This window comes from Oryctolagus cuniculus, chromosome 17 (genome assembly GCF_964237555.1).
Source record: "Oryctolagus cuniculus chromosome 17, mOryCun1.1, whole genome shotgun sequence".
Taxonomy (NCBI): Eukaryota; Metazoa; Chordata; class Mammalia; order Lagomorpha; family Leporidae; genus Oryctolagus; species Oryctolagus cuniculus.
In genome coordinates, this window is record NC_091448.1 from 35,689,424 (window position 1) to 35,713,850 (window position 24,427).

Sequence of the window (24,427 nt, forward strand, 5' to 3'; positions counted from 1 at the left end):
CAGTGCTGGTACAATGGGTTGTAGTCCTGGTCGGGCACCGGGTTCTGTCCCAGTTGCCCCTCTTCCAGGCCAGCTCTCTGCTATGGCCCGGGAGTGCAGTGGAGGATGGCCCAAGTGCCTGAGCCCTGCACCTGCATGGGAGACCAGGAGAAGCACCTGGCTCCTGGCTTCAGATCAGCACGGTGCGCTGGCTGTGGTGGCCATTGGAGGGTGAACCAATGGCAAAAGGAAGACCTTTCTCTCTGTCTCTCTCTCTCTCACTGTCCACTCTGCCTGTAAAAAAAAAAAAAAAATTATGAGAGGAAGGAGAAGGAAGGTTGGGAGCATAGGCAGGAAATATCACTATTTTCCTAAATCTGTATATAAGAATAACATGAAATTTGTATTCCTTAAATAAAATAAATAAAAATAAGTGGTAAGTCTTGATACGGATGTGGAGAAATTCCATCTACCATTCCATAGTCCCACTACATTGGCTAATCTTCATATAACTATCATACCAAGAGTTCTTAGTGTGACTAATCATATCACATCATAACAATGATGTGAATGAGCTAGAAATCAAATGTCGTTGGCAGGAATTGCCTTTTGGAAAACTGTTCAGTTATTTTTTTTTTAAGTTAAAACTGTGAAAGTACTTCAAAAGTTGGTGGAAAATGAAATTAAAAGTTTATTTTGGTGCAAAAAATGAAATCCATGCACAGTTTTTTCATAATACACATTTTTCTTGAACTTTTTGAATCCTTGTACATATACCATGTGATACAGCCATTCCACTCCCAGGTATTTGTTCAAGGGAAATGAAAGCATATTATATGTAATCTTTTGTACAAGTGTGTTCATTGCAGCTTTATTTCTAATAGTTCAAATCTGGAAACAATCTCAAGGTCAACCACTGGGTAACGGGATAAACATTTTATGTTATTTCTGTAGACTGGAATATCACTAAGCAAGGAAAGGAAAAAAACTTGGTAATGTGCAGTAATATGGGTCAGTATTAAAAGTCAGGCAGAAGATGCTATGTGAAGCTGCAGGTGGGAATGTGGACAAACTGTTAGGAGGAACAGAAGGCAAGCAAGATGGTGGAGACTAAGCACTAGGAGGAAAGTCTGTTACTACTATGATGGAGGTGTTGGAAAGTACTTTTGTGGACAAGGCCACCCACTGAAGCCTCACTGAATCCACATGACTCACAATTTGCTGCTCAACTGTGGTGTCTACTGAAAAATGGAAATCTGTGGCTCTCACAAAGCCAGTGCTAAGGAGATAACCAAATACCACAATGATGACTATATTAAATTCTTAAGCTCCATTTATCCGGTAACATAAAGCAAGAAGATGCAGAAGTCCAAGGCATCTGGTTTCTGTTACATCAGTGGTACCGTCTTGGCCATCCTGGAACTGAAGGATCCCCAGAAGTGCTGCATATTGACATTACTATCCACCACAGTGATGGCATGGAAGAGGCCTTCTGTTCACAGACTGGATCTTGACTGTGTCTTTTCATAACTGCAGAGCATACTTCCCAGGAAATGAGGTCCTATAGGATATTGGGGCTGGCAAAGGCAAGTATTATTGCTGTTAACTACCTGCCCTGAGGTGGGATTAATGATGAGTCCTGTGAGGCCATTTTCAAGTGGGTCATGTCCACGTAATGGAAATGTTACAGCCTAGTGCAGTGGTCTTGCAGTGTGGCTCAGACTCCCTGTTTGGGGATTGGCTGGTTTGCTTCTGTCTGACCATCAAAAGGCATTCCAAGTGTGTAGAATCTGTCAAGAGCTTCCACCTGCCTATTCTGATGCTGGGAGGAGGTGGTTCCACTATTTGTAATGTCACCTGGTGCTGGGCATATACCAGTTGGCCGTGGTCCTAGAGATCCCTAATGAACTTCCATAGAATGACTGCTTCAAATAGTTTGGATCAGATTTTGTTTCATGTTAGTCCTTCCAATGTGACTAACAAGAACAGTAATGAGTATCTGGAAAAGATCAAACAGCAGCTGTTTGGGAACCTGAAAATGCTGCCCCACACATCCGGGATCCAAATGCAGGTACTTCTTGAGGATGCAGTCCCAGAGACGAGGTAATGAGGACGAAGAAGATCCTGACAGGTGCATTTCTAATCTTTTCCTCTGACAAACAAATCGCCTGGGAGGACGAGTTCCCCAACTCTGATGAGGAGGGAGAAGGTAACCACTAGAACTCTTCCAACTTTGAGAGCCAACAGAGTCAAAACAGAAGATGAGAGAAAGATCCAAAGAGAAGAAAGGGTCAAAGAGGGTGTCAGGTTGGCCTGAGTATACCTTTCCAGATCCGGCTTCTTGCCAGCTTCCCACCATTCTCCTTTAACCCCTCAGATTTTATATTTTTATTTTGTTGTATTTATATAAAAATATATTAAATATAAATGTCCCCAGGGAGTAGACATGATCCAGGGTCCTGAGCCCAGGGTGGCCGAGCTGAGTCAACTCTTTTAGCAGATGTCTTGCCAGCCATCCCTCCTAAGTTCTTAACTTTACATCGTAAAGGATGCCTTTCCTGCATCCATGAGACAACATGCTCAGGTGCCAGGGTGTCTGCATAGGTAGATGTGGAGGGATGCCTCTTACTGAGCATTGTAGGAGGGACTCCCTGTTCTTTTCATGCTCCTAAGGTAACATTTTTAGTTTGGTTCTGTTCTCAGCTTCCCACTGGCCTCAGGTAAACTAAGAAACACTACCTGCCCTCAGTCTTTCTCCAACTCTGCAGGTGGAGGTTGTAAATCTAGTTTATTTCTTGAGATGCTGTTTTCCCTTTTGGAGACTCTTTGTAATAAAAGGATATCTTTCTATCATCTCCACCCCCTAAAAAAGCCAGATGTGAAAGTGAACATATTGCATGATTTCATTTTTAGAAAATTCTAGAAATGATAAATTCTCTTCATCTGTGTGAGGGATAATTCTGGGAATAGTCTCGTTTGTGAAAAAGTATTCAAGGAATAGTTTGTCAAAAAGTACTCAACTCTGTTTCAGACAACAAGTAAACCATTGAGTGTAGCTTCCGTCTATTAAGTCTTTTTCTACAAGAAAAGTTGACTGCTTGGATGTGAGCCATAGTTTGTGGACCACTGTTATATATACTGTAGTGACGGAATAGTGGTTTCCTACGACTACAGATGCTAGGGCACTGACCACAAAGTGGATATATTAGTTTGCTAGCACCATTATAACAAAATATGACTAGGTGACTTAAACAGCAGGAATTACTTTTCTCACAGTTTGCAAAGCCAGAAATCAGGTGTTGGCATGTTTGGTTTCCTCTGAGGTCTCTCTCGTCCTGTAATTGACCTCTGCCTTGCTGTGCCCCTGTATAAACTTTTCTAAGTACTTGAGTATCCCTGGCATTTTTTTGTGTCCAGATGCTTTTTTGCTGTAAGGATACCAGCAGTACTTACCTAACAGATGAGGTACCATGATCATGAAGGGTACCAGCAGATTGGATTAGGATCCACCCCGAAGAACTACTTTTAAGTCAATCACTTCTTTAAAGACTTTATTTCAGGAGATTGTCATATTCTGAGGTTCTGGGGATTCACACTTTGTGCATATGAATTTTGGAGGAAAGAATTCAGTCCATAACAAGGTGCAAAAGAACTTTTTAGGATATTAAAAATGTTTCATGTTTTGATTATGGGAGAAACTATATAGGCTCATGTATTTGTCAAAGTTCATTGAGCTGTACCCTTAAAATGAGAGCCTTTTATTCTATGCAAATCATACTCCAGGAGTAAGTGTTTTGTACAGCACGTAAGAAGCTACTTGGGAAGCCTGCATTCCATATTGTAGTGCCTGTTTTGAGTCCTGGCTCATCTTGAAATGCGGCTACTCCCAAAATGGTCCTAATGGCCAGGGCTGGGCCAGCCTGAAGCCTGGAGTCCAAAATTCCTTCCAGGTCACCCACGTGAGTGTCAAGGGAAGAACTTGGGCTATCTTTTGTGTCTTTCCTAGGCAAATTAGCAGGGATCCAAATGGAAAGCAGAGCAGTCAGGACTTGAACCTAGCATTCTGATGTTCAATACTGGCATTGCACATGGCAGCTTAACCCACTGCATCGTAACATCAACCCTAGAAAGTAGGTTTGGAAGGAACGTAACTCAAACAAAGATTGCATATGACAAACCCACAGCCAGTATCATGTTCAATGGGGAAAAGCTAAAGCATTTCCTCTAAGATCTGGAGCCAGACAAGGATGCACACTCTCAATGCTCTTATTCAATACAGTACTGGAAGTTTTAGCCAGAGCCATTAGGCAAGACAAAGAAATAAAAGGAATACAAATAGGAAAGGATGAAGTCAAATAGTCCCCATTTGCAGATGATAAGATTCTAAACAAAGAGAAACCTGAAGACCCCACCAAGAGACTATTAGGTCTGATAAACATATACAAAACGATGCAGTATACAAAATCAACATGCACTACTTAGTAGCATTTCCTATATACCAAAAATGAACTCACTGTGAAAGAAAATATAAAGAAATCCCAGGGGGGTCGGCACTGTGGCTCAGTGGGTTAACACCCTAGCCTGAAGCGCCAAAATCCCATATGGGCACCAGTTTGAGACCCAGCTACTCCACTTCCAATCCAGCTCTCTGCTATGGCCTGGGAAAGCAGTAGAAGATGGCCCGAGTCCTTGGGCCTCTGCACCTGCGTGGGAGACCTGGAAGAAGCTCCTGGCTTCGGATCGGCGCAGCTCCAGCCATGTGGCCCTCTGGGAAGTGAGCCATCGGATGGAAGACCTCTCTCTGCCTCTCCTCTCCCTGTGTAACTCTGACTTTCAAATAAATAAATAAATCTTAAAAAAAAAAAAAAATCCCAGGGACAGAGTTGTGGCCTAGTGAGTAAAGCTGTCGCTTGCAGTGCCATCCATATGGGTGCTGGTTCATGTGCCAGCTGCTCCACTTCGAATCCAGCTCCTTGCTTATGACCTGGGAAAAGCAGCAGAAGAAGACGCAAGTGTGAGATCTGGATGAAGCGACTCCTGGCTTTGGCCTGGCTCAGCCCTGGCCATTGCAACCATCTGGGGAGTGAACCAGTGGGTGGAAAATCCCTCTCTCTTCCTCTGTAACTTTTTAAAGATTTATTTATTTATTTGAAAGTCAGAGTTACACAGGGAGAGGAGAGGCAGAGAGAGAGAGATCTGCCATCCGCTGGTTCACTCCTCAATTGGCCGCAATGGTCGGAGCTGTGCCGATCTGAAGCCAGGAGCCAGGAGCTTCTTCCAGGTCTCCCACGTGGGTGCAGGAGCCCAATCATTGGGCCATCTTCTACTGTTTTCCCAGGCCATAGCAGAGAGCTGGATTGGAAGTGGAGCAGCCGGGACTTGAACCAGCACCCACATGGGATGCTGGCACTGCAGGCAGCAGCTTTACCTGCTACGCCACAGCGCTGGCCCCTATAACTTTTCTTTTTTTTTTTTTTTTTAAGATTTATTTGAAAGGTAGAGTTACAGAGAGGCAGAGGGAGGGAGAGAGAGAGAGAGAGAGAGAGAGAGAGAGAGAGAGAGAGAGAGAGAGAGAGGTATTCTATCCACAGGTTCACTCCCTAAATGACCACAATGGCCAGAGCTGGGCCAATCTGAAGTCAGGAGTCTGGAGCTTCTTCCAAATCTCCCACACAGGTGCAGGGCCCTAAGGACTTGGGCCACCTTCCACTGCTTTCCCAGGCCACAGTAGGGAGCAGCATCGGAAGTGGAGCAGCCGGGAATTGTACTGGTGCCCACATGGGATGCACTGTAGGCAACAGCTTTACCTGCTATGCCACAGCACCGGCTCTTCACTCTATAACTCTTTCAAATAAATGATCGAATCTCTTAGTAGTCCTGAATGTTGAGGCCTGGGACCCATGCAAGTTGGTGTTACTCAGTGTATTGAGCCATCCAGCAGAAGCCTTTTCCGTGACCTTGCCTTTTGAGCACACTGCGCATGAAAACTTCTAAAGGTTGAATATTCAGTTCTCACAGAAACAAATCTCCCTTTGCTTTTGTCTGGCCATATAAACCAGACATCCCTCATAATTTTTTTTTTTTTTTTTATTTTTTGACAGGCAGAGTGGACAGTGAGAGAGAGAGACAGAGGGAAAGGTCTTCCTTTTGCCGTTGGTTCACCCTCCAGTGGCCGCCGCGGCCAGCGCGCTGCGGCCGGCGCACCGCGCTGATCCGATGGCAGGAGCCAGGAGCCAGGTGCTTTTCCTGGTCTCCCATGGGGTGCAGGGCCCAAGCACCCGGGCCATCCTCCACTGCACTCCCTGGCCACAGCAGAGGGCTGGCCTGGAAGAGGGGCAACCGGGACAGAATCCGGCACCCCGACCGGGACTAGAACCCGGTGTGCTGGCGCTGCTAGGCGGAGGATTAGCCTAGTGAGCCGCGGCGCCGGCCCATCCCTCATAATTTTTTTTAAAAGATTTTATTTGTTTATTTGAGAGTTAGAGTTTCAGACAGAGGGAGAGACAGAGAGAAAGGTCTTCCTTCCGTTGGTTCACCCCCCAAATAGCCACAGCAACCGGAGCTATGCCGATCCGAAGCCAGGAGCCAGGTGCTTCCTCCTGGTCTCCCATACGAGTGCAGGAGCCCAAGCACTTGGGCCATCCTCCACTGCCCTCCCGGGCCACAGCAGAGAGCTGAACTGGAAGAGGAGCAGCCGGGACTAGAACCTGGCGCCCATATGGGGTGCCGGCGCTGCAGGCAGAGGATTAACCCGTGCCACAGCACCAGCAACCCTCATAACTTCTTTTCACTAATGGTTTCGAGTCTGTTATCTTATCCCCTAGAATCATTTTAAGCACATTAACAATGATTTCATCTGTCCTTAGTGAATCAAGTTCTTCTTTTGATTCCAATAGCCTCTCGTGGGCTGTACAGTCCTCCAGAAATACAGTGCCATTGATAACAGGAAGGCAGTTTCTCCGCACTCCTTGAGCTTGAATATGTTTACTCAGATCCGAAGTTATAAAAGTGATGCTGGCAATGGTCAGTTCTTCTGAAGTGGGATATAACATTGGGACATGTTGTCCAAGTCTGTCATCTGTTAGCATATGTGTAGCAATGTTTTTCCCACATTATCCAATCCAACAAATACCAATTTGCCAGTTGTCCTATGTAATCCTGAAAACTGTAGCCTGGTGTTGAAACAACTGTAAATCCAGTCAATATGAAGAACTTAATCAAATTCTATTGGATCTGAGACTGAAGAGAATGTGAGTTCCCGCTTGGTGTTGGTCCTGCACCCTTTGAGACTCAGCTACAAAGCGTGATGGCTTCCCAGTGACTGGAGTTATTAAATGTAACTTGTCATCTATTTTTCAATTTGGAAGGGTCTGACATTGAACATGCAGAAGAAAAGAAATCCTATATTGGAATTTATTTCAGAGGCATATTAGGGAACATGATTGAGATATAAGTAGAAGAGTTGCCTTAGTTTTCTTATGTATAATAAATTATCACAAACTTAGCATCCAAAAACAATACACATTTATCATGTCCCTGTGTGAGTCAGAAGTCTGGGCACAGCTTATCTGGGTTTTCTGCTGTTGGTATCACAAGACTGTTGCCAGGGATCACCTGGGGACATCAGTCTCATTTGAGACTTGACTGGAAAAAGAGTCACTTCCAGGGTTCTTCAGTTTGTTGGCAGAATTTTGTCATCTTTTACCTGTTGGACTAAGGTACCCAGTCTTCTACTGGCTGTTGACCAGGAATCACTCTTGCTCAGGTCCTAGCCATGTGACTTTCTCAGCATGGCCACAAAGGTGGCTCTTTTCAGGAAGGGCCAATCTGTCTTTAATGAGTCCCACCTGGTTCAGTCAGGCCCACTCAGGAAAAGTTCCCATTGATTAACTCAAAATTAACTGAGGTGGGCCTTGACTGCGTCTACAAATTTTTTTTCCTGTACTACATGATATAATCTGATGATAAGAATAAAATTTTATCTTGTTCATTGATGTCACTCTCAAGGGGAAAAGCTTATACAAGATATGTATAGGGGGTAAAATTTGTAGGGTTTGTCTTAGGATTCATTCTATCATAGGGTTTTTTTTTTTTTTTTTTTTTTTGACAGGCTGAGTGGACAGTGAGAGAGAGAGACAGAGAGAAAGGTCTTCCTGAGCCGGCGCCGTGGCTCAATAGGCTAATCCTCCACCTTGCGGCGCCGGCACACCGGGTTCTAGTCCCGGTTGGGGCGCCGGATTCTGTCCCGGTTGCTCCTCTTCCAGGCCAGCTCTCTGCTATGGCCAGGGAGTGCAGTGGAGGATGGCCCAGGTGCTTGGGCCCTGCACCCCATGGGAGACCAGGAAAAGCACCTGGCTCCTGGCTCCTGCCAGGATCAGCGCGGTGCGCCGGCTGCAGCGGCGGCCATTGGAGGGTGAACCAGCGGCAAAGGAAGACCTTTCTCTCTCTGTCTCTCTCTCACTGTCCACTCTGCCTGTCAAAAAAAAAAAAAAAAAAAAAAAAAAAAAAAAAAAAAAAAAAAAAAAAAAAAAAAAGAGAAAGGTCTTCCTTTGCCGTTGGTTCACCCTCCAATGGCCGCCGCGGCCGGCGCGCTGCGGCCGGCGCACCGCGCTGATCCGATGGCAGGAGCCAGGAGCCAGGTGCTTTTCCTGGTCTCCCATGGGGTGCAGGGCCCAAGCACCTGGGCCATCCTCCACTGCACTCCCTGGCCACAGCAGAGGGCTGGCCTGGAAGAGGGGCAACCGGGACAGAATCCGGCGCCCCGACCGGGACTAGAACCCGGTGTGCCGGCGCCGCTAGGCGGAGGATTAGCCTAGTGAGCCGCGGCGCCGGCCACATTCTATCATAGGGTTAATTGGTCAGTATAAGAAAAGGCTAAAGGAAAACCTCGACAATCGAGATTTGTTACTGTGACATATGAGAATATAATAGTGAAATGAAATCTGCGAGATGTAGTCAGGTCCCAAAGGCAGCCTGTCTAGCCCCAATGAGCTCTCCATAAATTTACCTGTTGAATCACCATATGAATGGATGCAAAGTAACTCTTCCTGTTTCAAATCTTAATTGCCTTTGAAATCAGAGATATTGTAGAAGTAAAAATTAAAATGCCAGCCGGCCGGCCGGCCGGCGCCATGGCTCACTTAGCTAATCCTCCGCCTGCGGCACCAGCATCCCAGGTTCTGGTCCCGGTTGCTCCTCTTCCAGTCCAGCTCTCTGCTGTGGCCCGCTTTGTATCAGCGCAGCGTCTGCCGTATCGGCCATTAGGAGAGTGAACCAATGGAAGGAAGACCTTTCTCTCTGTCTCTCTCTCACTGGCTATAACTCTCTCTCTGTCTCTCTCTCTCACGGTCTAACTCTGCCTAGCAAAACAAAACAAAACAAAAAAACTAAAATGCCTCTGATGTACACTTTGGAGCAGAGCATCCTAATGACATATATTAATGTTTATTCTGTCTTGAGAAAGAGCATTTAATGTCTTTAATTGTATTTTTAAAAATAACAAAAATATTTGTGTTGAGAACCTTACTTACATTACATTTATGATCCTTCTGAGAAATCTGTTAACTTAATTTCACATTTACTTTTATTAGTTCATTGAGGAAATAATTATTGAATGTATATTTTGAGCAAAGGGCTGTGCCTAGCCCTGTTAAATATTCAGAGATGAACGATTATCTCTTCAAGAAGATTTCATTTGGGTTGCAATAAAAAAAAAAGATCAAATCCTGATTCTAGTTAATAAAATCTACCCATAGTCATTAGAGAGCTAAAGAAGAATAAGGAATTAAGGACCAGTGTGGTAGCACAGTGGGTTAAAGCCACCACTTGTGACATTGGTGTCCTATATCAGAGTGATGGGTTTGAGTCCTGTGCTTCTGATCCAGCCCCTACTAATGTACCTGGGAAAGCAGCCGATGGCCCAGATGGCTCCTGGCTTTTGGCCTGGTTCAGTCTTGGCCTTTATAGCAATCTGGGGAGTGAACCAGTAGATGCAAAGGAAAGTCAGTCTCCCTCCCCCTCCCCCTCCCTCTCCTTTCCCCCTCCCCTCCCCCTGCCTTCCCCCTCTCCCTCTCCCTACCTTCCTTCCTCTCTCCTCCTTCTCTCCCTCTCTCCCTCCCTCCCTCGCCCCCTCTCCCTTCCTCCCTTGCCCTCTCTCCCTCCTTCCCTCCCTCTCCTTCCCCTCTTCCTCCTTCCCTTTCTCTCTCCCTCCCCCCCCCTCTCTACCTCTCCCTTCCTCTCTCCTCCTTCTCTCTCTCATTCCCTCTCACTCTCTCCTGCCTTCCCTCCCTCTCTCTCTCCCTCTCCCTTCCTCTCTCCCTCGCCCTCTCTCCCTCCTTCACTCCCTCTCCTTCCCCCTCTCTCTCCTTCCCCCTCTCTCTCCTTCCCCCTCTCTCTCCTTCCCCCTCTCTCCCCTCTCTCTATCTCTCCCTCCCTCCCTCTCCCACATCCCCTCCCCCTCCCCCCATAGTCTATGTTTCACAGCCCTGTGTTGTTGTAGAAGGTTAAGCTGCCACCTGCAGTGACACCATTCCATAAGGGTGCTGGTTTGATTCCCTGCCCCTCTACTTGCCATCCAGCTCCCTGCTAATGCACCTGGGAAAGCAGCAGAAAATGGCCCAAGTGTTAGGGCTCCTGCTACCCATGTGGAAGACCTGGAAGAAGTTCCTGGCTCCTGGCTTCGGTTTCGCCCATCTTCAGCCGTTGTGGCCATTTGGGGAGCGAACCAGCAGTTGGAAGATTCTCTCTCTCTCTCTAATCTACCTTTCAAATAAAATAAATCATTTTTTAAAAAAAGGAATTAAGAGTTAGAAAAGATCACATTTGATTGAAGGAAGCAATCAATAGGTTGCTTCAGTAGATGTTAAAGAAAGTTGGATAGATTGCCACTGTTGACGAGGGAATAAGGATAGCATTCAAGATGGAGGCAAAAGCATTAGCAAAGGCACACAGAGTATTTTTCGAGTCACAGAGTTTAGCTTAGGTTGTATGAAAACAGAGAGACTGGACGGGAAGTTGCAAATTTGCATAAAAGAAACAGAAGTCTGAAGCTTTTGAAAGTAAACAAATGTTTTTCCCTGTATGTCTAGAGACTTAGAATGATTGATTTAATCAAAGCTTTGCTCTTTCTCTGAGAGAAATAAAACTGATTTCCCTGCATTATGATCTGCAGCATTTGTGTGAGATAAAAGTGAGAACGATATTATTCCAGATTTTTTCCTCTACATTTCTTTCAGAGCCTTAGTTCTAAAATTACTAGAAATTGAAATAGTTTAATGAAGAATGCCATTCCTCCACTAAAATAAATTTGATTTTTGACTCTATTGTTATTTAGCTAGTAGCATTACTGCTTTAAAACTCTAGGAGAGATCATTTTTATGAGTAGTATGGTTTCTAAATTGTTTTTATGGATAGAAAAGTTTCCATTAAGTAACTTTGAAGAGAGACACTCTGGTGCCAAAGGAGCAGCTTGCATACAGGCTCTGATTTTCTTTTGCATTTTTATGAACATGTTCTCTGAAGGAATATTTTGCATTCACCAGTGAATGTCAGATAAGGAATGAAATGCAAATGTTTCTGTTCAGTTTCTAGTTATAGTTTTATAAGTATTATTCAGCATTAAATACACGGGTATCTTCAACCTAACTACTAGCTGCCTTTCAGGGTTGTGCATTAGCAGAAAGCTAGAATCAGGAGTGGAGTCAGGACTTGAACCCAGGCACCCTGAAATGCAATGTGGGCATCCCAGGAGGTACCTTTTTTTTTTTTTTTTTTTAGATTTACTTATTTTATAGATTTATTTATTTGAAAGAGTTAAAGAAAAGTAGAGACAGGGGAAGAGAGGTCCTCCATCTACTGGTTCACTCTCCAGTGGCCTCAACAGCTGGAGCTGAAATTATTTGAAGCCAGGAGCTTCTTCAGGGTCTCCGGCATGGGTCTCCACGTGGGCCATCCTCCCCTACAGCTGAGGCCTTAACCCACTGTGCCTCAGTGCTGCCTGCCCCCCCGCCCCAGAAGTATCTTAACTGCGATGGCAAATATCTTCTTCTCAGAGAAGGTTTTTCTTTCACTTATATAGTAGATATTTCTGTGGATTGTAGAACTTGCCATATTTTAAGCAATCACCTGAGCCTTTTCAAGGAACGTCTGCTTTTTCTTCTAATGCCAAGGGGAAGGAATCTTCATGGCTTTGGGCATTGACTACATACATCCAGTCTCTGGATGTATGTAGTTCTTGAGAACTTCTATTCTTTGTTATTAAACAATAGATATTCATTTGTTAATTGATTTGGCAAATATTTGATCAAGGTCATACTTTTTATCTTTTAGGTTCTTTTTTTTAAACTTTTATTTAATAAATATAAATTTCCAAAGTACAACTTTTGGACCATAGCGGCTTTCCCTCCCATAACCCCTCTCCCACCCGCAACCATCCCATCTCCCACTCCTTCTCCCATCCCATTCCTCATCAACATTCATTTTCAATTATCTTTATATACAGAAGATCAACTCAGTATATACTAAGTAAAGATTTCAACAGACTGCACCCACAAAGACACACAAAGTATAGAGTACTGTTTGAGTAGTAGTTTTACCATTAATTCGCATAATACAACACATGAAGGACAGAGTTCCTACATGGAGAGTAGGTACACAGTGACTCCCGTTGTTGATTTAACAATTGACACTCCTATTTATGACGTCAGTAATCACCCGAGGCTCTTGTCATGAGCTGCCAAGGCTATGGAAGCCTCTTGAGTTCACCAACTCCGATCTTATTTGGACAAGGCGATAGTCAAAGTGTAAGTTCTCTCCTCCCTTCAGAGAAAGGTACCTCCTTCTTTGATGGCCGGTTCTTTCTGCTGGATATCACAGAGCTCTTTCATTTAGGTCCTTTTTTTTTTTTTTTGCCACAGTGTTTTGACTTTCCACAAGGTCATACATTTAATTAATGAAAGCAGTTGCCTTAGAACTTTTGATTTTCTATTCCAGTGCCCTTTTAATAATAGCATTCTTGGGTATAATACAGAATTTGATTTATCTGAAAAATATCAATTTAATTTATCATTTTTAATTAGAACAGTATGCACATATAGACAAGTACCTATATATTGACATATCTGAATGTATATTTGCTTTTTTTTTTTTTTTTTTTTTTTTACAGGCAGAGTGGACAGTGAGAGAGAGAGAGACAGAGAGAAAGGTCTTCCTTTGCCATTGGTTCACCCTCCAATGGCCGGCGCACTGCGGCTGGCGCACCACGCTGATCCGATGGCAGGAGCCAGGTACTTATCCTGGTCTCCCATGGAGTGCAGGGCCCAAGCACTTGGGCCATCCTCCACTGCACTCCCTGGCCACAGCAGAAAGCTGGCCTGGAAGAGGGGCAACTGGGACAGAATCCAGTGCCCTGACCGGGACTAGAACCCGGTGTGCCGGCGCCGCAAGGCGGAGGATTAGCCTGGTGAGCCATGGCACCGGCCCGCATATTTGCTTTTTTTTTTTTTTTTTTTTTTTTTTTTTTTTTGACAGGCAGAGTGGACAGTGAGAGAGAGAGACAGAGAGAAAGGTCTTCCTTTGCCGTTGGTTCACCCTCCAATGGCCGCCGCGGCTGGCGCACTGCGGCCGGCGCACCGCGCTGATCCGATGGCAGGAGCCAGGAGCCAGGTGCTTTTCCTGGTCTCCCATGGGGTGCAGGGCCCAAGCACCTGGGCCATCCTCCACTGCACTCCCTGGCCACAGCAGAGGGCTGGCCTGGAAGAGGGGCAACCGGGACAGAATCCAGCGCCCCGACCGGGACTAGAACCCGGTGTGCCGGCGCCGCTAGGCGGAGGATTAGCCTAGTGAGCCGCGGCGCCGGCCGCATATTTGCTTTTAACATTTGTTTTTCTTATGGGCTAAATTGTTATCCTTAAGAATATAGATATAAGAGGTACTCTGAAATGCTACGCTGAAAATGAGTGTGAATATTCTGAAAAATAATATGGCAGTGGGAAAGTGGCAGTTAAAATAATAAAATTTTGGTGGGCTTTTTTTGCTTTATTGTGTGTGTGTGTGTATGGTAATCCATACCCTTTGTCAAAACATGCATACAGTTGTACATCTCGTTCCAAAAAATTGCATTTTTATAGTTTTTAAAGTGAAAAATATAGGGAGAATTAGGCAAGGGAAATTAAGATTAAACTAGAATCATAGATGGCCATGTAAACTAATTTTGAAGAAGCAACAATTAAGTAGTTAAGTCTGAAAACTGAACTCATTCTAACTTCCCATGCTTGCCTAACCTCTTAGTTCTAAACTATTTTTTTTTAACTTATTTATTTGCAAGTCAGAGTTACACAGAGAGGAGAGGCAGAGAGAGAGAGAGAGAGAGAGAGAGGTCTTTCATTCGATGGTTCACTCTCCAGATGGCTGCAACGGCTGGAGCTGCGCCAATCCAAAGCCAGGATCCAGAAGCTGCTTCTGGGTCTCCCACATGGGTATAGGGGCCCAAGGACTTGGGCCATCCTCTGCTGCTTTCCCAGGCCACAGCAGAGCTGGATCGGAAGTAGAGCAGCTGGGTCTCGAACCGGCGCCCATATGGGATGCTGGTGCTTCAGGACAGGGTGTTAACCTGCTGCTCTGCAGCGCCAGCACCAGTTCTAAACTATTTTTCATGGAGGAAGAAGAGATACAGACAGCACTTTATAGGAATTGCCAGGCAAATTTTTTAAGTATAACTTAGGATTAATTTACTATTAATCTCAAACATTTTTTTTTGTACTTGATATGGGGTAGAAAACTTGGAAGTTCCTGGCATTATGTCTGAGTTACAATTTTTACTATCTGTCTATAGTTAATCTTCTTCTTCTTCTTTTTTTTTTTTTTTTTTTTTGACAGGCAGAGTGGACAGTGAGAGAGAGAGACAGAGAGAAAGGTCTTCCTTTGCCGTTGGTTCACTCTCCAATGGCTGCCGTGGCCGGTGCACTGCGCTGATCTGATGGCAGGAGCCAGGTACTTCTCCTGGTCTCCCATGGAGTGCAGGGCCCAAGCACTTGGGCCATCCTCCACTGCACTCCCTGGCCACAGCAGAGAGCTAGCCTGGAAGAGGGGCAACCAGGACAGAATCCGGCGCCCCGACTGGGACTAGAACCCGGTGTGCCGGCGCCGCAAGGCGGAGGATTAGCCTAGTGAGCCACGGTGCCGGCCCTATAGTTAATCTTCTGATAGCAACCAATTAATTTTTCTTTTTGGCTGGCAATTTCAGATTGGCACCCTTTGAATTCATCTTTTGGGGTATTGTCAGGAAGGAGTTACCTTGATAAAATGGTAGCCTCAAAATCTCTTATCAAATGGGCCATCCCAGATGTCATGGGATAAAAATACTAACATATCAAAGTCAGATGCTTGAATCATACATTGAATAAGTAAACTTAAAATACTAAGAAGCAATGGGAAAGAGCTGGGGGAAGTTTAACACATTTAGGATTTCTGACTTATAGAAACTGAGGTGATAAGTGTGGTTTTCATGCTACAATATATACAAACCTAGAAGATTTTATGCAAGTGATTTAAGTCAGTCACAAAATGATAGATACTATATCATCCCACTTATGTGAAGTTTCTAGAGTAGTAGATTCATAGAGACAGAAAGGAGAATGGTGCTTGCCTTGGGCTGAGGCTGAGGGAGGGAGCCCTGGGGAGTTGTTGAACAGAGGCAGAGTTTCAGTTTTGCAACCTGAAGAAGGTTCTGAAGATGGGTCACACAACAATGTGAATGTACTTAATGGGACTGAACTTGTTTTAACTGTGAAAATTTGTTATGCAGTAATAGAAAACAATATAATGCATTTGTTTATAGTGTTGTGACATATTTGAATCCACTCTGACATTTTTATTATCCAGACATTTTATATTCCTTCTCCAGCTCAAAGGTCTACTCTGTTAAACCACTGTTACCCTGAAGGCAGAATTAGTCACCCTCTTCTCTGCCTGTCCACATACATCTATAATAGCACTTACAAGGTGGTAGCTTTTTAAATTTTATTATAAATTGATGATTGTAATTATATATATGGAACAAAGAATGTTTTTTTGATTTATGATTATAATGTTGAATAATTAAATCAAGCTAATTAATATAGCCATCCCTTCAAATACTTTTTGTGTATGGTGAGAACATTTGAAATTTATTCTTGGCAATTTCAAAATGTTCAGTATACTTAACTCATCTGTGCTACTATAACCACAGACTGAGTAATTTATAAAGAACAGAAATGTATTTTCTCCTGGTTCTGAAGTCCATGATCCAGGGACCAGCAGGTTTGATTTTCTGTCGATGGTTGCTGTCTGCTTTCAAGATGGCACCTTTTCCTGTATCCTCACATGATAGAAGGGCCAATATATCAAAGAGATGTCTGTACTTCTATAATCATTGCAGTGCTATCCACAATACTCAAGTTATAGAATCAACAGATGGATAAAGATTCTGGGGCAGATTGAGAGGCCGTATCTGTGAGCTCCAGCCTGGTGATAGAGGCCTTTGGGCTTTAACTGGTGCCCGGTCTTATCACCTGGGGCCTGGCACTGAACGAAGTCTTAAGCTTTCTTTCCCATCTTACTTCCTGGCAGCTAGAGTCTTGCTCTGTTGTCTGCTAGAGGTTGAGGGATCACTGGTGCTGATGGTCTCTTGGCTGCCAGTGAGCTCAAAAGCTGAGTCTTCAGGTACTGACTTGAGGGCAGAGGCTCTGAGGCCATGTCAAACTCTAGGTTTCCCTGAGCAGGCCTGGTACTGGGTTGCAAGTCCAAGTTCTAAATATTACTCCCTCTTGCTCCCCTATCTGGAGGCCTCTCTCTCTACAGTGTGCTAGTTGCAGCTGGGAGAGGGATAATGTGGTACCTCTTTGCTTTCTACCTTCTTCAGTGCCCCTTTTCTTATTGTTACAATAAAACCCTCATGAGGTCTCTCACCTGGCTTCTCTAGCTCTTGTGAAGGTGACTTGGTAAAGGAACAGCTCTTTAAATTGGTGTCCTTGTGGGGAGGTGATTCCCGGGGCTGGTCGTCTTACGCAGCTGCCATTTTGCCATGCCTCTCTCATTTTATTTGAGTCTTTTTCTTTTTATTCATTTATTTTAAGACTTATTTATTTGGAATGCATGAGAGACAGAGAGGGAGAGAAAGAGAGATTTTCCATCTCCTGGTTCACTCCCAAAATAGCCACAACAGCCAGGGCTGGGCCACGTGAAAACCAGAAGCCGAGAGCTCCATATGTGTCTCCCACATGGCTGGCAGTTCTTGGGAGATTCTCGGCTGCTTTCCCAGGCACATTACTAGGGAACTGGATCTGGAGCAGAGTAGCCAGGACTCGAACCAGCACTCCAGTGTGGATGCCAACTTATCCTGCTGCACCACAATTCTGACCTTGTTTTTCTTAATCTAACTGAAGGCTTGTTGATTTTGTTTAGCTTTACAAAAAAACCAATTCTTCGGTTCAATCTTTTATTTTGTCTTTCTAGTTTTCATTTATTTATGTTCTGATCTTTGTTATTTCTTTCCTTCTACTAACTTTGGATTTAGGTCTTTTTTTAAGATTTACTTATTTGATAGAGTGACACAGAGAGAGGAAGAGACAGATTTCCATCTATATAGGTTCACTCGTGAAATGGCCACAATTGAGAGGGGCAGGCCAGGCTGAAGCAGGTAGCCTGGAATTCCATCCTACTCTCCCACGCGGGTTGCAGGGACCCAAATACTTGAATCATCTTCTACTGGTCTCGCAGGCACGTTAACAGGGAACTGGATCAGAAGTCATACAGCCAGCCTTGAGCCAAGGCTCTGATATGGGATGCTGACATTGCAAGCAGCAGCTTAATCTGCTGGGCCACAATGCCAGCATGCTTTTTGTAGTTCCTTGAGAAGTCATGTTGTTTGTGAGTTTTTGTCTTTCTTACATACAGATTTATTACTACAAACTTCTTAGAAATGCTTTTGCTTGAGTGGATATTGTGGCACAGTGGGTTAACCCACCTTGAAATAACTGTACCCCCCTGTCAGACTACCTGGGGTTAGGAACCCACCTTTGCTTGTGATTCACGTTCCTGCCGATGCACAGGGGCAGCAGTGATGGTTTAATTACTTAGTCCTTGCCGCCCACGTGGGAGACCTTGGTAGAGTTCTGGGCTCCTGAATTTGGCCTGGCCCAGTCCTGGCTGGTGCCAGCACTTGGGGAGTGAGCTAGCAGATGGAACATCTCTCTCATTCTCTCTCCATCACTTTTTCAAATTAAATAAATAAGTAAGCATTTTGGTTCAGTCTCCAAAAAGAATTAATTTTGCTGAATCAAACAAATTTTTCTATTTTTGTTCATCTCAAGATATTATTTCATTTCCCTTTTAATATTTTCATGAACTCAGTAGTTGTTCAATAGCATATTATTTAATTTCCATGTATTTGTGAATTGTTCCTTTAACTGATTTCTCATTTCATCCCATTGTGGCTGAAATAGATATCTGATATTCTTCTTAAACTTCCTAAGACTTGCTTTGTGGCCTACTTATGGGAATGTTCCATGTGCATTTGAGAATGTGTTACTCTATTGCTGTTGAGTGGAATGCTTGCTATATTGTTCAAATATAGTGTTTCTTTATTAATTTTCTATTGTTTAAAGTGGAGTGTTTAAATCCTCTGATGTTATTGTGTTGCAGTCTGTCTTTTCAGATCCATTCGTGTTTGCTTTATGTATTTGGGTGTTCTGATGTTGAGTTCGTACATATTTTTAATTTCTACATTCTTTTATTGAACAGACCCTTTTATCATTTTATAATATTCTTTGTTTTGTTTTATAGTTTTTGACTTAAAGTTTGCTTTGTCTGATATAGCATAGCTACCCCTGCTTTCTTTTGGTTTCCATTTACATAGAATTATCTTTGTCCAACACTTCACTTTCAGTTGATGGTGCCCTTAAAAGTGAGGTCAGTCTCTTGAAGGCAACATATAGCTGTTATGTTTTTTATTTTTTAATTCATCCGCCCCCTCCATTGGAGAGTTTACCCATATTATATGAAAAGTACTTACTGGGGGCCGGCGCCGTGGCTCACTTGGTTAATCCTCCGCCTGCAGTGCTGGCATCCCATATGGGTGCCGGGTTCTAGTCCCAGTTGCTCCTCTTCCAGTCCAGCTCTCTGCTGTGGCCCGGGAGGGCAGAGGAGGATGGCCCAAGTGCTTGGGCCCTGTACCTGCATGAGAGACCGGGAGGAAGCACCTGGCTCCTAGCTTTGGATCTGTGCAGCGCCGGCCGTAGCAGCCATTTGGGGAGTGAACCAACAGAAGGAAGACCTTTCTCTCTGTCTCTCTCTCTCTCTCTCTCACTGTCTAACTCTGTCTGTCAAATTAAAAAAAAAAAAAAGAAAGAAAGAAAAAGAAAAGTACTTACTGATAGGTATGGGCTTCCTCCTGCTGTTTTATTGTTTTGAGTTGTTTTGTGGATACTTTGCTGTTTTTTCTCCCTCTCTTTGTGGTTTGATGTTTTCCTGTGTTAGTATTTTCTGAATCTTTATTTTTCAGAGATTTATTATTTATTTGAAAGAGAGTTACAGAGAGAGGTAGACAAAGAGAAAGAGAGGTCTTCCCATCTGCTGGTTCACTCCCCAGAAGGCCACAATGGCCGGAGCTGAGCCAATCCAAAGCCAGGAGCTTCTCCTAGGTCTCCCACATGGTTGCAGGGACCCAAGGACTTGGGCCACCCTCTGCTGCTTTCTTGGGCACATTAGCAGGAATCTGGATTGGAAGTAGCCAGGATTGAACTGGCGCCCATATGGAGTGCCAGTGCTGCAGGCTGGGGCTTTAACCCATTGTGCCGCAGGGCTGGCCCCATGCTTAATATTTTCTATTTTCGTTTCGTATCACACTGTATTTTAAGTATGATTCTTTTGTCTCTTCTCCAGTAGATTGTGAAGTGGTGAATTTTCCAGAGCATTTCACCTTCAAGTTTTAAGGCAACAGATTATAGCAGGTTCAAGCTGGCAACATTTGGAAGTACCAGCTCTTAGGAAACATTATAATTGGAAGTATACTAATCTCATTATAGTTTACTTAATTAGTCTTTTCACAGAAGTACATTAGTATAGTTGCCTTTAAAAAAAAAAAGTCTATTAAGAGGCAGAGAGGCAGAAATTTGATCTGCTGGTTCACTCTCTAAATGCCCCTAATGGCCAGGACTGTGCCAGGCCGAAATAGTTATACAGAAACTCAGTCTAGGTCTCCCATATGGGTGGGAGGGGCGCAACTACTAGCTATTATCTCCTGTCTCTTAGGATGAGCATAAATAGGAAGCTGAAAAATGGAACCAGGCACTCGAGTAAGAGATGTAGGCGTGCTGCATTTTGACTACTAGATCAAATACCCACACCATCACTGCCTGCCTTTTTTTTTTTTTTTTTTGGAAATGAAATATATAGTTGAATTTTTATGAATAAATTGGTTCATTTAGATTTCAGCTAACATCTACTTGGCTTTAAAATGGTAAATTTGTTGAATGTATATTTTAATAAACTAATTACCTCAGGCATTGATGAATCAACCAGAATCAGAATTCTTGAATTTGCTCCATTTGTAAACAGTGGGGTTCTTCTTCTTCTTCTTTTCTTTTTTTTTTTTTTTGAAAGAGAGTTACAGAGAGAGAGGGAGACACAGAAAGAGAAGTCTTCCATTTGCTGGTTCACTCCCCAAATGGCCACAATGGCCAGAGCTAAGCTGATCCAAAGGCCAGGAGCTTCTTCCAGGTCTCCCATGTGGTTGCAGGGGCCCAAGCACTTGGGACATCTTCTACTGCCTTCCCAGGCCATAAGCAGAGAGCTGGGTCAGAAGAGGAGCAGCCAGAACACAAACCAGTGCCTATGTGGGATGCTGGCACTGCAAGTGGAGGCTTAGTCTACTATGACACTCTTAATTTTTTAAGATTTACTTATTTAAAACGCAAAGCAGGTGGTGTGAAGAGAGATGATCCTTCATCTCTGGTTTAATCCCCAAATGATTAGAACAGCCAGGGCTGGGCCAGGCTGACACCAAGAGCCAGGAACTCCATCCTGGTCTCCCACATCTGCAGCCGGGACTACTGCAGATCATCCTCTGCTGCCGTCCTAGGCACATTAGCAAGAAGCTGAGTCAGAAGAGGAACAGCTGGAATTTAAGCCAGCACTCCAACATGGGATGCCAGTGTTGCTTAACCCACTGTGCTATAATGCTGGCCCTTAGTTTCCAAGAGATTTCATCCAAGAAAATTGCCATGAGGGCTGGCGTCGCGGCTCACTAGGCTAATCCTCTGCCTGTGGCACCAGCACCCGGGTTCTAGTCCCAGCTGGGGCGCTGGTTCTGTCCCGGTTGCTCCTCTTCCAGTCCAGCTCTCTGCGGTGGCTTGGCAGTGCAGTGGAGGATGGCCCAGGTCCTTGGGCCCTGCACCCATATGGGAGACCAGGAGGAAGCACCTGGCTCCTGGCTTCGGATCGGTGCAGCACGCTGGCCGCAATGTGCTGGCCGTAGCAGCCACTTGGGGGGTGAACCAACAGAAAAAGGAAGACCTTTCTCTCTCTCTCTCTCTCTCTCTCTCTCTCACTGTCTGACTCTGCCTGTCCAAAAAAAAAAAAAAAAAATTGCCATGAGTAAAGGTAAACATTATTTTAGCAATGTCATTTGATTTAAAATTTTTTGCCTTGTAGATATTGTTTACTTTTATCAGAATGTGTGTTTGTGACTCTAAATAAATGTGTCAGTAACATGGTGTAGCTCCAACATTTCTGGACTCCTTAAGCTTCTAAATTTTAATTTATGTGAGGGACTGCTTTTTCATGCAGGACTGTCGAATTTTTCCACTTAGATTGCCAACAACTACAAGGGCTCTTATTTTCACTTCAGAACAATACTCATACATATAATTCTTTCAAGTTCACTACTCATTCTATTTTTATTGAAAGTTTGATCCTGAAGTGTAACCCATCCTTTTGAGGTAAAAGTACAAAGTCGACTGTCACCAAATTGGGAGGTGTTTCAATAGAAATTAATATATTTTTGTCATTCTATATTTTGTTTGTGTACATAAAATATGCTAATTTTTACTGTAACTAAAAATGTTACCTACAAAGTTACTAAATTACAAGGATAATATTTCTAACATGTATTATATCAAATATCTACCATATAAAAGAAACATTTCTTAAAAATTAATAGATCATGAGAAGAGTGAAGAATCATCTTAAGATAGAAAAAATACGATGTTTTTCCTATTAAATAAATTATGTGAATAAGATTACAAAAGATGGTAGTCTGTTTAGGCAGGCCTATTAAAAGCATTAAGACTTGAGTACTGGCTATTAAAGTGAGTAAAGGGAAGGCAATATTATAAAGTTAAACACATGCCAAAAAGCATTTTGCAGAGGACTGGGATTGTAACAATACCATTAATGAGGGCAAAGAGGTCTTAATGCAATTTGCACTTTCTAAAGTTTCAAAAAGAGGCTTTGAGTTAGTATATTATTAATGTGCTCAACATCTGGAACTGTGTAAAAGCTATGAACATTGAGCAGATGCAGGATTTCCCCACTAGGCTGCATTCTAACTTATTGCCTCCCTAGTGAGATACTGGTTTTAAGAAGTTTGAAAAAGTAAAATGACAATATCCAGATAAGCAGAGATATTCCAAAGTATCTTTTAATTTATGAGATCTAACTGTTTAAAAAAAATGCCTTTGAAATTAACCCAAGTGATGTGAACACCAGTAGGTAAATTAAATCATTTCTCTCACTAAATGTTAGCTGGTCTTTGAATTGCATGTACCAAGAAAAACAATTTATCATAGATATCTCACATTTTTAAAAAATGTAACCCTTAAAGCCCAAGAACTGGCTTTGTGTCAGTGTATTTTCTTTTATGCTATTTGATTTGTATGTGCTTATTAAGGATATTAACAAAATTTAATCATTTTTTGTATGTTTACATGTTATATCTTTGACAAGAGAAATAAGCTGTATAAACCTGTAACTTTTTAAAAGATTTGTTTTATTTATTTGAAAGGCAAAGTTACAGACAGAGGGAGAGACAGAGAGGTCTTCCATCCCTGGTTCACTTCCCAGATGGCTGCAACTGCCAGAGCTGAACCCATCTGAAGCCAGGAGTCAGGAGCTTCTTCCTGGTCTCCCAATGTGGGTGCAGGGGCCCAAGCATTTGGGCTATCTTCCACTGCTTTCCCAGGCACGTTAACAGGGAGCTGGATCAGAACTGGAACAATTGGGACTTGAACTGGCACCCATATGGGATGCCAGTGCAGCAGGTGGAGGCCTAACCTACTGTGCCACATGCTGACCCCAAATCTGTACTTTTTTTTCTTTTTATTTGAAAGGTAGAGTTAGAGAGGGGGGAGAGATAGAGGATAAGGAAAGACGTCTTCCATCCACTGGTCCACTCCCCAAATGGCTGCAATGGTTGGGGCTGGGCCAGGCCAAAGCCAAGGTCTCCCATGTGGGTGTAGGGGTACAAGCACCTGAGCCAAGCTCTGCTGCATTCCCAGGCTCATCAGCAAGGAGCTGGGTTAGGAGTGGAGCAGCTGGGAGTTGAACCAGTGCCCATATGGGATGCCAGTACAGCAGACAGTGGCTTAACTTGCTACACTACAGCACCAGCCCCCTAAATCTGCAATTTGAGTGTCACTTGAAATTAGAATGGAAGAGCAATAGGCCTAAATATATCTTGTTATCTGAAAATTTTTCTATAGATCATTTCACTTGTTCACTTTGAATATTTTTTCTTAATTCTGATTCACGTGTTTCAGCTATTTTGCTACTGAACTACACTCCAAATTTGCAAGTAGTCCTTGTTATTCCTAAATGGAAGCTTTTTGGGTACTTTTTAAAGACTTTCATTGAAGAGATAAAATAAATACAGTGTACTCTGGGGAAATACTGTCTTATAATCATCAAATTCTTCTTTTTCAAAGTATTCCTTGTGTCTCCATCTGAACTAAAAATTGGCTGTACCCAGAGGATATGTACTTCCATTTGAGCTTTTTAAGATAAAACCATATTTTTTCCTCTCATAATTGGAATATCTCAAATTTGGTATCCTATTTGATCTCCACTATCTTTCTAAACCTTTACACATTATTTTCTTAAGGAAGAAAACAAATAATAACTCTCCAATAAAAACTGTAGCCTGAGCTTATTTCTGTTAATAATATTATTCTTTGCCCTTCATCTTTATTGTCATCCTGCAAATCACCTGAATATTCTTTTATTACACATTTGACACTTCATTTTATGTTATTTTCCTCTTTAATCTTTCATTATTTTAGACCTTCCTTTTTCATTCATTTATTAAATTTATCCAGCCAATATTTTTGAGTACTTTCTGTGTGTCTAGTACTATTCTAGGTACTGGACAAGCACTAGTAAGCACAGAGACAAAAATCATTACCCTTATATACAAAAA

The 24,427-nt window shown here is 43.3% G+C and overlaps 1 protein-coding gene and 1 pseudogene across 1 annotated transcript in view; both read left to right on the forward strand.

Annotated features, from left to right (window-relative positions):
- Positions 1–24,427, forward strand: part of BRIP1 (BRCA1 interacting DNA helicase 1) — a 206,381-nt gene that overhangs the window by 87,316 nt on the left and 94,638 nt on the right.
- Positions 1,210–2,339, forward strand: LOC138846151 (histone deacetylase 1 pseudogene; annotated as a pseudogene).